Source organism: Podarcis muralis, chromosome 4 (assembly GCF_964188315.1).
Source record: "Podarcis muralis chromosome 4, rPodMur119.hap1.1, whole genome shotgun sequence".
In the NCBI taxonomy this organism is placed as follows: domain Eukaryota; kingdom Metazoa; phylum Chordata; class Lepidosauria; order Squamata; family Lacertidae; genus Podarcis; species Podarcis muralis.
Genome location: NC_135658.1, coordinates 12,056,148 through 12,069,802, shown reverse-complemented (window position 1 = coordinate 12,069,802; position 13,655 = coordinate 12,056,148). Strand labels below are relative to the sequence as shown.

Below are 13,655 nucleotides of genomic sequence, written 5' to 3'. Positions count from 1 at the left end.
TTCTGCCTCGAAAATTCTGCTGCTTATAGTAAAAACTCCATATCTGCAATTCCTCTTCTGCTTGGCTTTCAAAATTTGAATTAAAGTGCACTGACTTTTTGCTTGCTCCCCCCTCCCTGCCAAATCTTCACAGTAGCTGAAATGGGTGAGGCAGAGAGACGGCGAAAGCGAGAGGCAGCAGTTTTGGCGTTGTGCTGTTTGCAAGGTAAACTTTGAATAAATGAAGTTTTCGTAGATAGTAAAAACATAAAAATAAAAATGGAATGAACCTGCACTTCCGCCATAGGTGCCGACTCCCAGCACCCAAAAAAATTCCCCATGAAACTTGGAGCCAACCTCAACATTCAACAAGGAAAGGATAAGTCCAGGCTTCCTCAACCTCGGCCCTCCAGACGTTTTTGGCCTACAACTCCCATGCCCCCTAGCTAGCAGGACCAGTGGTCAGGGATGATGGGAACTGTAGTCTCAAAACATCTGGAAGGCCGAGGTTGAGGAAGCCTGGATAAGTCTATAAAGCTGTGAAGTTGTCTTTAAAATGGCAATTTAAAGCAAGAACCAGAAGAAAACAACAGAATACAAGAGCTGTAAGGAACCTGAGAATTAGGATTATGCTGTTGCCCTTGTTTTAAGGCACGGATGGAAGCAACTCAGGCTTGAGGTTTGGTTGTGACCTTCCAAAGTTTCTTATCTGGCTCAGTTTTCCAGGGACAGTCCCAGATTTACAGAAGTCATCCTGGTTTCTGGTTTGATCCTGGAATGTCCCGCTTTTCCTTAGGATGCCCCTATTTTCATTGGAGAAATGTGGGAGGCTTTGAATTTTTGATCTGATCTCACAATGACCCACTTTTCCTTGTTGTTGTTGTTTAGTTGTTTAGTTGTGTCCGACTCTTTGTAACCCCATGGACCAGAGCACGCCAGGCACTCCTGGCTTCTACTGCCTCCCGCAGTTTGGTCAAACTCATGCTGGTAGCTTCGAGAACACTGTCCAACCATCTCGTCCTCTGTCATCCCCTTCTCCTTGTGCCCTCCATCTTCCCCAACATCAGGGTCTTTTCCAGGGAATCTTCTCTTCTCATGAGGTGGCCAAAGTATTGGAGACTCAGCTTCAGGATCTGCCCTTCCAGTGAGCACTTAGGGCTGATTTCCTTCAGAATGGATAGATCTGATCTTCTTGCAGTCCATGGGACTCTCAAGAGTCTCCTCCAGCACCATAATTCAAAAGCATCAATTCTTCGGTGCTCAGCCTTCTTTATGGTCCAGCTCTCACTTCCATACATCACTACTGGGAAAACCATAGCTTTTACTCTACGGACCTTTGTTGGCAAAGTGATGTCTCTGCTTTTTAAGATGCTGTCTTGGTTTGTCATTGCTTTTCTCACAAAGAAGCAGGCGTCTTTTAATTTCGTGACTGCTGTCACCATCTGCAGTGATCATGGAGCCCAAGAAAATAAAATCTCTCACTGCCTCCATTTCTTCCCCTTCCATTTGCCAGGAGGTGATGGGACCAGTGGCCATTATCCTAGGGTGTTTTTTTTATGTTGAGCTTCAGACCATATTTTGCGCTCTCCTCTTTCACCGTCATTAAAAGATTCTTTAATTCCTTTCTGCCATCAAGGTTGTGTCATCTCCATATCTGAGATGGTTGATATTTCTTCCGGCAATCTTAATTCCGGCTTGGGATTCATCCAGCCCAGCCTTTCGCATGATGAATTCTGCATATAAGTTAAATAAACAGGGAGACAATATACAGCCTTGTCCCTATTTTCATTGGAGAAATGCGGGAGGGTATGGAGTTATGCAGCCCCAGAGGCATGTGAAAGCAGCCCTGTATAGGGAAGCTTTTATTTTAAAAAGTTTAATGTTTAATTATGTTTTATATATGTTGGAAGCTGCCCAGAGTGGCTGGGGAAACCCAGTCAGATGGCCGGAGTGTAAATACAGTGGTACCTTGGGTTACAGACACTTCAGGTCACAGATGCTTCAGGTTACAGACTCCACTAAGAAATATAGTGCTTCAGGTTAAGAACTTTGCTTCAGGATGAGAACAGAAATAGTGATCCGGCGGTGCAGCGGCAGCAGGAGGCCCCATTAGCTAAAGTGGTGCTTCAGTTTAAGAACAGTTTCAGGTTAAGAATGGACCTCCGGAACGAATTAAGTACTTAACCCGAGGTACCACTGTAGTAGAATTATTTTTATGGAATAGGACGTCCCTATTTTCATCGGAAAATGTTGGGGGGTATTCATACAAGCACACCTCATCTCCCCAGGCTGCTCTCCTAGCTCACACTATCGGAACTCGAACTCAAACCCTGGTAGTTAGGTTTAAAGGTTTTATTCAAGAATTCAGCAATGTATTACTGGTGACGCTGTTGCGAGTGCTATTTCCACGTGGAACGTCACTGTGAGGCCCTCACACTGCTGTTTTCTGGGTAGGTTGGTAGGAAGCACAAAGGAAAGAGTGCTGAGTAGCACTGTGGAGCAGAAAAAGTTATTCCAGTACTTGCAGAAGCTGCAAAAAAAAAGTGTGTTTGTGTCTGTATGTGTGTTTGTGTGTGAAAGATATATAAATCTTTGGGAACTTCTCTCTCTCTCTCTCTCTCTCTCTCTCTCTCTCTCTCTCTCACACACACACACACACACACATGTTAATGCCCCAGTTTCAAGTTTAAAAGGTTCTCAAAAGAACTTTTGGCTGAGATCTCATGCATCTACTCTAGTGCACTCAAGAGAGGCATTGTTTGATATTTTGGACATCAGCTGTAGCCCCCTTGCCAAAACGATTGGCCATCATTAAGAGTATCAGCCACACCGAAGCTCCGAAATGCTGGCACTTCAGCGCTACTTGGCTTTGCAGAAAATCTTGCACTTCAGAAGTATGGCGTTATTTATTATACTAATATTTATCGATTGCGGGCATTGATTTAGCACCAACCGCATTGCATGTGGAATGCAGAATACGGGGAGTTGTACAGCTTCTGCCCAGTGGCAAACTGCAAGGATAATGAAGCTTGACACAGCTTATTTAAAGGAAACGCAGCCTTGGGAGGTGGCAGCCTTGATGGGACAAGATGCCCTGGGGAGAGGATGCATAACCCTTTCCCCTCCCCGCCATTCCTATCTACTCAGCTTGTTTCTTCCTAACGTACACGCACACAATTGGGATTCCAGATGCATTTTGCCATATCTAGAACACTGACAAAGGTCCGTATAGTTAAAGCTATGGTTTTATGGAACCAGCTATGGAAGTGAGAGCTGGACCATAAGGAAGGCTGATTGCTGAAGAATTGATGCTTTTGAATTATGCTTGGGTGCTGCCTTGTGCCCAAGACTGAGAGGGCAGGTGTAACTTCATCCACACAATGTGCGTGCGATATCAGACACATGGTATAAATAATAAATTGTTGTTGTTGTTGTTGATATTATATCATTTCCTCCTGCAATCTTTTATGATAATCCAAACCTTCTACATCTCCATGGTGTCCAGTATTCACCCTTAAACTACAAATGATATTCCAATCCTACTAATTGTTGGTAGATTTCCAAAAAGAAAAACACACACCGATAAATACATTTTTAGAAAGGGACAAGATGCCCAAGAGGTGGATGCCCAAAGCATTTAAAAATAAATCAATCAAGACCCCTTGCACTCTGTCCCCCATTTCTTCCTGCCCAGGGCAGACCTGCCCTCTGCCTGCCCCTCAGAACTCAGGGTCTCTCCCAGGCCTACCTGCAGATGCTGGGAGTTGAACCTTCAACCTTCTGCATTCAAAGCAGCTGCTCTGGCAGCGATCTACAGCCCTTCCTAGTGGCAGGATGTTAGGCCATTGGGTGATGGGGGTCTGGAGGTACTCTGGAGTGGGAAAACAACAGGCAGTGGGACAGTTAGGCTGCCCCATCTTGCTCCTTCTGCACTCCAAAGCACCTTCTCCCTCCTTCTCTTTCTTTATAAGAGCTTTAAATGATACCTGCAAATGTGGACGCTTGGGACCAGGCAAATATTCTCCAGTTACAGGTTTAGAGTCAAATCCAAGCCTTGTCAAAATCTCATTAGGATGCCATCCCAGACTTGTCTTGGGTGAGTCTTTTCTAATTTCCCCCTTCGCCTCCAACCCAAACTGAAATGCAGTTTATTCTGAACGCACACATGTCAATTTGCTCATATACCTTCCTGGTTATCCTCACCTCACCTTTCGCATCCTTCCCCTCTCCCCTCCTTCGCTGTTAAAATTAGAAATCACAATTCCGTGCTTTGACTTCTGGTACATCAAGGGTGCAATATAGTGCTATACTAACAGAAATCATAGTCAACAACCACAGCAGGAATAGGATCTGAAATATATATATACATTTAAAGGTACTCTCCAGATTTTCCTGGACTACAAATCCCATCAGACCCAGCCAAGCATGGTCCGTGGTCAGGGATGATGGGAGTTGCAGCCCAGCATCATCTCAAAGACTATGACTGGTCTATGCCACCTTTGACCAACCATGTGACCACCATAGGCCATGCTGGCTGGGACAACAAACTCTGAAGGGCACCAGGTTGGAGAACACTGTCAAAATGTGAAGGAGTCCTCCTCACTCACTGATATTTAAACAATATTTAGGGAATGGGGAGTTGTCGTTATGCTAAATACACCATCAGTTTCCCCCAGGACAAGAAGCCACCATGAGGCAAGATTATTCCTGAGGCTAGAGCTGGCCTGAGGCATTGTACTAGGGATGCGATACATCTGGATTTCTCCAGAAATGTTTGGGATTCCAACGATGGAATTAGTGTCTGGGGGGAATTTTGGGAAATTGCCGAAATGTCCAGGTTTTTGAAACCTCTTCTCCCCACCACCCGCCGCAAAAAAAAAACCTCAATAACTTTTCCCCACAACTTTTTATGCCTGGGTTTTTTCCCTCTTGAAATATGGCAACTCTTAAAAGGTAAAGGGCCCCTGGATGGTTAAGTCCAGTCAAAGGCAACTATGGGGTGCAGTGCTCATGTCGCTTTCAGGCCGTGGGAGCTGGTGTTTGTCCACAGACAGCTTTCCAGGTCATGCGGCCAGCAGGACTAAACCGCTTCTGGCGCAATGGGACACTGTGATGGAAACCAGGGCACACGGAAACACCGTTTACCTTCCTGCCGCAGTGGTACCTATTTATCTACTTGCACTGGCATGCTTTCAAACTGCTAGGTTGGCAGGAGCTGGGACAGAGCAATGGGAGCTCAGCTTGCCATGGGGATTCGAACCACTGACCTTCTGATCTGCAAGCCCAAGAGGCTTGGTGGTTTAGACCACAGTGCCACCCACATCCCCTACATTGTACTGTCTGAGGGAAAGAACAAGATGAGATCTCGCCTTCCCAGTTCCGTCTACAGAAGCCAGAATTCTGGGAGCTGTATCTTGTTAAGGGCGCTGAGAGTAGCCAGGAGACCCCATTTATTGCAAAGAGCTACTATTAGAACCATAGAATTGTAGAGTTGGAAGGGGCCCTCAGCGGTCATCTAGTCCAACCCACTGCAATGCAGGAATTTCAACCCACTCTATAAACTGTCGCTTCTGTGAAGTTAATAGGGGTCTCCTAACAACTCTCACCCCTCACTTTACAAACTACCATTCCCAAAATACTTTTGGGGAAGCCATGGCTGTCCCTTTTAAAAAATATTTTTATTAGTTTTTTTAACATATCATTTTCAACAATTATTAAACATACTTTTATAGCTTATACATTTTTTTTGACTTCTATCAATCACATCTGAAAATTTTCCAACCTTTTCCACTTAATTTACATTTCTTACTTTCACTATTACATTTAAATATCATAACTAATATCCCTCTTCTTTCTCTTCTTTGCAATATTTCATATATTCCTCCTTACAAAACTTCTTGTAGTCCTACTAGCGTAATTTGTTGATTACAGTGCTCTTCAAATAATTTGTATATTTCTTCCAATCGTCCATGAATCTCTGGTTCCTCAGGTTTTGAATCCTTCTTGTCATTTTGTCTAATTCTGCGTAGTCCATTAATTTCGTCTGCCATTCTTCTTTCATCGGTATTTCTTCCTTCTTCCATTTCTGGGCCAACAATACTCTTGCCACTGTTGTTGCATATAAAAACAGGTTAATGTCCTGTCTATTAATGTCATCACTTATAATACCAAGTAAAAATGCTTCTGGTCTTTTTAAAAATGTATATTTCAACATCTTTTTCATCTCATTATATTTCATTTCCCAGAAGTTTTTTTTACTTTCTTACATTCCCACCGCATATGATAAAATGATCCTTCTTTTTCTTTACATTTCCAAAATTTATTACTTGTCTTATACATTTTAGCTAATTTCACAGGTGTGATATACCATCTATACATCATTTTCATCATATTCTCTTTCAAAGCATTACATGCTGTCAATTTTATTCTTTCTTTCCACAACCTCTCCCATTCTTTTAGTTGTATATTATATCCAAAATCCATGGCTGTCTAAAACGTTATCATGTTACAAACTGTGGTGTTTTCTGCATTCCAAACTGCACGGTGATCCACGAAGGAAGGGCGGTATATAAATTTAAAAATAAATTAAAAATAAAAAGTGCTTTAAATGGCTGGTGTGAATGTGGCCTCAGTACAAGACAGCTCCTATGATTTAGGTGCCCATTATGGGCAGCTGATTGTATGTGCTTTGGAACTTTTTTTAAAAAAACAACTTTAAAATTTATTTGGAACAGGTGGGTGTAGAATTCTGTTGCAGCACAAACAACAAAGAGAGGCAGATTTCTTCCACCTGAAAACTCTCCTCCATCTTCCAGTTATTAGCAGCTGAGTAACCAAGTGATTAGAAAGCAAACTGGTGTACAGGTGTGTGAGAGACCAGCCTAGGATGTGCTTAAATCTAGTGTATGGATATTTACTTTTTTTAAAAAATGTGCAGCTATCGACCAGGTAAATTGCTGAAGGTCACTCTGCCAAGATAAAAAACTAAACTTCAATAGTTGAATTTGAATTATCTCCCCTTCCTCCCTTCCCCCTCCCCTCTCTCATACACACTGACAACTGTCTTCCAAACAAAACAATCTTAGCTTCTTAATTAACTGAATTATATCTTTCATCAATTTCTCCTTTTAAAAAATTTACTTTTTTAGATAATGCACACATATGTCAGAGCAGACCTCATCTTTGAAAACGCGTTGCCTCTTCTGTACCACGCAGGAGGGGATGCCTCAATTAAGACGGTGGATGCCATCTGCAGTATTAAAAATAAATCTGCCGCCCATTTAATTGGGGGAGGGCGCATCGTTAACCTAATATTAACTCAGGAGTTGGCCATTTGCAGGTCTAGGCTCACACGAGGCCTGATTCTACGAAGAACGAGGCTTATTGTTCTGCTGGTGGCAGGGAGGAAGAATGGGAGAGAGCAGTTGGCGGTGAGAGGAAGAGAGAAGCGTGTGGTGGCAACCATTTTGGGCTCTACCCATGCCAACCTATCAGGGGGTACCAGCCATGATGGCTGTGGACTACCTTCACTCTTGGAGGCTGCATGCCTCTGTGTACAAGCTGCTATGAATCGCAAGTCTCCATGAAAGTTCACCCTACTTTTAGTGAGAATTCCTCCAAATACATTTTCCATTTGCAATTTGTTCGCCGTTTTGCAAGGCAATTTCCCCGAAAAGAATGCATTTGCATTTGTTATTTCCACTCGTGGGCACTTTGATGCACGCTTGACCTTTGTCCATGCATTTCTGCACACATTACAGTGTTGCCTCAGGTTAAGTACTTAATTTGTTCCAGTGGTCCGTTCTTAACCTGAAACTGTTCTTAACCTGAAGCATCACTTTAGCTAATGGGGCCTCCTGCTGCCGCCGCACCGCCGGAGCCCGATTTCTGTTCTCATCCTGAAGCAAAGTTCTTAACCTGAGGTACAGTGGTACCTCGGATTACAGACGCTTCAGGTTACACACGCTTCAGGTTACAGACTCCGCTAACCCAAAAATAGTACCTCGGGTTAAGAACTTTGCTTCAGGATGAGAACAGAAAACGTGCAGCGGCGGCAGCGGGAGGCCCCATTAGCTAAAGTGGTACCTTAGGTTAAGAACAGTTTCAGGTTAAGAACGGACCTCTGGAATGAATTAAGTTCTTAACCGGAGGTACCACTGTATTTGACTGGAGAGGTGTGTTTTGGAATTGGGGGTGGGTTTGGTTTTTTTGCAAAACGTCCCACCCCACCCACCCACCAGCTCCGCCATTTGCCCACTCGACTGTAAAGGGTGCTGCTCCTTTCCCTACAACACGAACAATTCCAGCCATGAGATTTGCAAGGAAAGTAGTCAATGGCAAGCTTTATTTTCTCCTGCCCCAGAGGGCAGGACTTGAACCAATGGATTCAAATTGCAAAAAGGAGATTCCCACAAAACTTTAGGAAGACCTTTCTTGTGGTAAGGGCTGTTTGACAGTGGAATGGACTCATTTGAAGAGTAGTGGGCTCTCCTTTTTTTGGAGGTTTTTAAGCAGAGGTTAGGGGACGTGGGTGGCGCAGTTGGTTAAACCACAGGCTTGCCGATCAGAAGGTCAGCGGTTCAAATCCCTGCGACGGGGTGAGCTCCCGTCGCTCGGTCCCTGCTCCTGCCAACCTAGCACTTCAAAAGCATGTCAAAGTGCAAGTAGATAAATAGGTACCACTCCGGTGGGAAGGTAAATGGTGTTTGTGTGCACTGCTCTGGTTCACCAGAAGCGAACCAGAAGTGGTCATGCTGGCCACATGACCCAGAAGCTGTATGCCAGCTCCCTTGGCCAATAAAGCAAGATGAGTGCCGCAACCCCAGAGTCAGCCATGACTGGACCTAATGGTCAGGGGTCCCTTTATGCAGAGGTTAGGTGGCCATTAGTCCAGGATTTTTTTTAGTAGTGATTCCTGCATTGCAGGGGGTTGGACTAGATGACCCTCGGAGCCCTTTCCAATCCCACAATTCTATGGCTCTGGGACAACCTTGTTGGGGACACTTGCTCTCTAAGAAAATAACTGCATTTGCTTCCCAGCTCCTCCCTTGGTCTCCTCACCTGTTTATTATATTCCTCAATATCTGCTTGAGATTTCAACTTTTGACCAACCAATTGGTTAACTCCAAGGTGTCCTCCGGTTGACTGCAAATCCCATCAGCTGCAGCTAGCACTGTGAATGGTCACAAATGATGTGAGTTGTAGTCCAACACCTTCTGGGCGGCACCATGTTGACTACCCCTGAGTTAACCGATGAGAAACCTTCTCAATGGACTAAAAAGGCACACGCACCGATTAACCAGGTGCATGGGTGTTTTAAGAAAGTTAATTATTTTTAATATAGATGCTTATTAGAAACAGCAGATGGCGGATGGTGAAGGGACATAGCTCATTGGCTCAGCAGATGCTCTGCATCATTCAGCCTGGACACTGAAATCCAGCTCCGAGGGCCTTCTGGCGGTTCCCTCACTGTGAGAAGTGAGGTTGCAGGGAACCAGGCAGAGGGCCTTCTCGGTAGTGGCGCCCGCCCTGTGGAACGCCCTCCCATCAGATGTCAAGGAGATGAGTAACTATATAACCTATAGAAGACATCTGAAGGCAGCCCTGTATAGGGAAGCTTTTTAAGCTTTAATTTTTATTATGTTTTTATATGTGTTAGAAACCACCCAGAGTGGCTGGGGCAACCCAGACTGATGGGCAGGGTACAAAGAAATTATTATTATTATTATTATTATTATTATTATTATTATTATTATTATGCAAAAGATCCCAGGTTCATCAATTCCCAGTGCCTCCAGGCAGGGCTTCCAGCTGGGACACAAATCCAGCCCTGCAGGTCTAAAACAAGGCCGCCTAGCCATGATTCAGTGGTTATTATTATTATTATTATTATTATTTATTAAATTTGTATACCACCCTTCATCCGATCTCAGGGCGGTTTGCAATCAGGCGGCACCAGATTTAGGGTGGTGTGGGCGGTTCCCACAACACTTCGCCAAGCAGGTGCAAGTCACAACTTAGAAAGCAATATTCCTTAATCAGTACCAACTCCACCGAAAGGAATTATTTTGAAACCAATATTCAGGGCACCATATTACCAAAGTCTGTTCCCAAACCAGGGGTCAGTGTGCGCTGGAGAGGCCAACTGGCCACATCCGCACCACGTCATAAGGATGCTTATACAGTGGTACCTCGGGTTAAGTACTTAATTCGTTCCGGAGGTCTGTTCTTAACCTGAAACTGTTCTTAACCTGAAGCACCACTTTAGCTAATGGGGCCTCCCGCTGCTGCTGCGCCGCCGGAGCACGATTTCTGTTCTCATCCTGAAGCAAAGTTCTTAACCTGAGGTACTATTTCTGGGTTAGCGGAGTCTGTAACCTGAAGCGTATGTAACCCGAGGTACCACTGTACTCCTTTAACAGCCGTGGCTTCCCCCCCAAACAATCCCGGGAACCACAGTTTGCTGCTGGGAATTGCCACCCTGTGGAGAGTGAACTACGGTTTCCAGGATTCCTTGTGGGGTGCCAGGACTGTCAAAAGCGGTACAAAGCATGCTTCCAATGTGCTGTGTGAATGTGACCCACGTGTTTGCTTGCACATTGGGCGCCCTCTGTTCCTGATGGTTGTCACGTCTACAGCGGGACGGGAGGAGAGAGCGATAGGGGGGAGGATTTTAAAAGGCACCTTGCAGGATCCCCACATTGTTCCCAAACAGAGATGGGTCTAGGAACGATCCAAGACCCACTCCTAGTGGCCGAGGTCCCTTCACCACCCCCTAACAAAATGAGGTACATTCCCTCCCTCCCAGTGGCGTAGCGTGGGGGGTGCAGGGGGGGCCGGCCGCACCAGGCGCAACATCTTGGGTTAGGGCAAATCCACGGGTTAGGGGGCGCAAATCCACAGGTTAGGGGGCGCAAATCCACAGGTTAGGGGGCGCAAATTACTTGCCTTGCCCCGGGTGCTGACAACCCACGCTACGCCGCTGCTCCCTCCCCAACCAAAGTTGATGGGCATTGCCATTCAAATGGTGCGTGTGTCTTGTGATCAGTTATGTGGGGCAGGGCTTACCTGGGGCCCCCAATATTTGGGGCACCCCTGATCCCAGATCTATGCCCCCCTCCCCACGAAAGCCTCATCCAGCGCAGGGGCGCCGGGGGCGCTCGGGCGATGGTAAAGGGGGCAGGCTCACCTGAGCCGAGCTGGCTGCTCCCCTCGCCCGCCCGCCCCCCGGCGCCCCTCCCCGGCGCGCGAATGGTGCAGACCAGCTTGCAAGCGTCCGGGTGGCTCTCCCGTTCGCAGGCAAGCGGAGGATTGGCTCGTGCGCTCCCATTCATGCAACCTGCCTGGCTGAGTGCGCCGCGCTCGCTTCGCCCCTCCTGCGCCTGCCTGCCTGCCTGCGTATGAGTGTGTGTGTGTGTGTGTCTCTGTGTGTATAAGAGAGCCAGAAGGCGAGAGAAGGAAGAGAGAGAGAGAAGCAGAAGAGGAGGAGGAGGAGAAAGGCACGCGAGGCGTTTTTTGGTGGGATTGCCACTTGCTGGGAAGCCTGGACATTGGAAAGCAGAGAGAGAGAGAGAGAGAGAGAGAAGAAAAGAGATGTGCGCGTCCCGATCATCATTTTCACCTCGCTTGGCGGAGAGAGAAATCTGCTGCTGAGAACGGGGAACCGGGCGCTTCCTTTTGATTTGGGGATTTGGCGTTTTTCATGGGTTGGTCTCTGCATGGCTGATCCCGCCTGGTTTTAGGATGAGCCGCGGCCGTTTCCGGGCTTGATTTAGCGCGATCCGCACAGCAAGCACCCTCCCGGCTTGGGATCCAGCTGCTGGGCAGATCGGAACGCGCAGGCGGAGCGGACGGCGAGCCCTGCAGAAATGGTAAGCGCCAAAAGGGCTTTTTTTATGGTGATGATCTTCCTCTCCCTCTTCCTCCTCCTCCTCGAAGGTCCCCTCCCTGCTGCCTCCCCACCCCCACCCCGTTACCTCCCTGGCGCTGTCCTCTTTTCCTCCCCACCCCCACCCGAGTCAGGATTTAGAGAGATCTGCCCGGCTCTCTCGCGATCGCCAGCTGCCTATCCCACCCTTTGGGCCCGGTTCGTTTTGTGCTGCAATACAGTTGGAAGAAAATCCATCTCTTCCATACACCCATAGATATATATATATATGGACGTCTGGCATTTTTTTTACTCGCATAGGCGAGAGAAGGGCGATTTACCCCATAAGCAAAAACACCCCCCTGCCTTTTTTTTTGCAACGGCTTGGTTCTCTGCTTTCCAACCCCCGCTATTATTATTTTTTTAAGAGATTGCAGACACGAATCCGTACAGCTTCCTCGGGTTGAATAGCATTGCCCGAGGGTCGGCGGATCCCTCGCCGTGTAAACTAGGCACAGACCTTCCCTCTGTGCTGGAAAGCTTGTGGCAAAAGCCTGCGTGACCCCCTTTCTCTTTCCAGTCATTCTTTGGAGGGGGGGCACAGAGAGAGATCCTGCCCTCAGTTCTGCTGCTAGAGAGTGGGAGGAGGAGATTTAGGGAGGGAGGGAGGGTGGAGGAGTTTTTGTCCAATAGATCAATAAGTTATTTCAGAACCACAGGCTGAAAATTAGAAATGGGGGGGTCACCTGCTATTCCTCCCTCCTCCTCCCAAAATCTTCCCATCCTGAGAGTCTCCTTCCTCACCTTGACTCCCCCACCTTTGGTCTTCTATGGGTCTGTTTACATCTGCATCTTTGAGGAGCTATGCATACTTTTACCAGGGTGCAAGTCCCATTGAACTCAGTGGGACTTCTTTCCAAGGAAAATCCATGCCTGCTTAAAAAGAGAGAGAGAGAGAGGGTCGTTGTTGCTGTTTTAAAGACTGGGGCGAAGTTTTCGGAGTTCCAGCTCCAAAGGAAGAAAGGAAATCTGCCCTCCTGCTAATTATATTTCTAAGCACTTTCCTTCCCATTCTTGGCAGCCAAGTTAGCACTGGGAGACCCTACACCCCTTGAACTCTGGGATTTGCTTCTGAGCAGACATGTATAGGGTTGTGCTTCTGAATGTGTTGCTGTGTGTGTCTCAGGGAGTGATGTTGCTAGGTGTACGCTGAAATTTGGAATATATAGGGAGAGGAATGCATAGGTAGACACCCAAATAACATGTCCTGCATTGCATTGCCTGTTTTAGTATTGCGTTCATGCGCACACACATGTGCATATTTTGGGCAGGGGGAGTGGGTTTAGATACCTTGGATTTCAGAAGGTAGAAAGTGTCTGTTTTTGAACTTGTGTAGCCCTGAAGAAAAGAATGTGCTGAAAGAATCGCTTCCAGAACAACACATCTGTCATACGTTGCAACCATTGTGTTGTGCTGTCAACCATACTGAGAAAGAGTTTGCTTTTTTGAGACAAGGGGTTCAGCATTCCTCTGGTATGTCTTGTCCTCTTCTGTAGCTGCAAAGCAGATTTGCTCAGGTGGCTGAGACTTTCTAGAAATATATAGTCCTGGCCTTCTAGAAAAGCTGATTTATTTATTTTTGGGTTGTTTTCTTTTTTTAAAGATGTGTTTTAAGGAACAAACAAATCAACAGCTGTTAATTTGAATGTGTTCTTTTCCAATGCACACACAAACTTTAATGATCTTGGGCTACCAACTGGCTTTGGGCATCTGATGGGTTAGGTCTTGGTTGCACATTCCTTCCTCTTTG

General features: G+C 46.3%; 1 protein-coding gene across 17 annotated transcripts in view; it reads left to right on the top strand.

Moving 5' to 3' along the window:
- Positions 1–11,293: 11,293 nt before the first annotated feature.
- Positions 11,294–13,655, top strand: part of TENM4 (teneurin transmembrane protein 4) — a 625,655-nt gene continuing 623,293 nt past the window's right edge. For 9 of the 17 annotated variants that reach the window (XM_077926945.1, XM_077926944.1, XM_077926943.1 and 6 more), the window contains exon 1: positions 11,295–11,849. The gene's annotated coding sequence lies outside the window, so the exon portion shown is untranslated. Of the gene's footprint in view, positions 11,850–13,655 lie in introns of all 17 variants that reach the window. The other 8 variants (XM_077926940.1, XM_028725942.2, XM_077926946.1 and 5 more) reach the window with 1 other exon arrangement.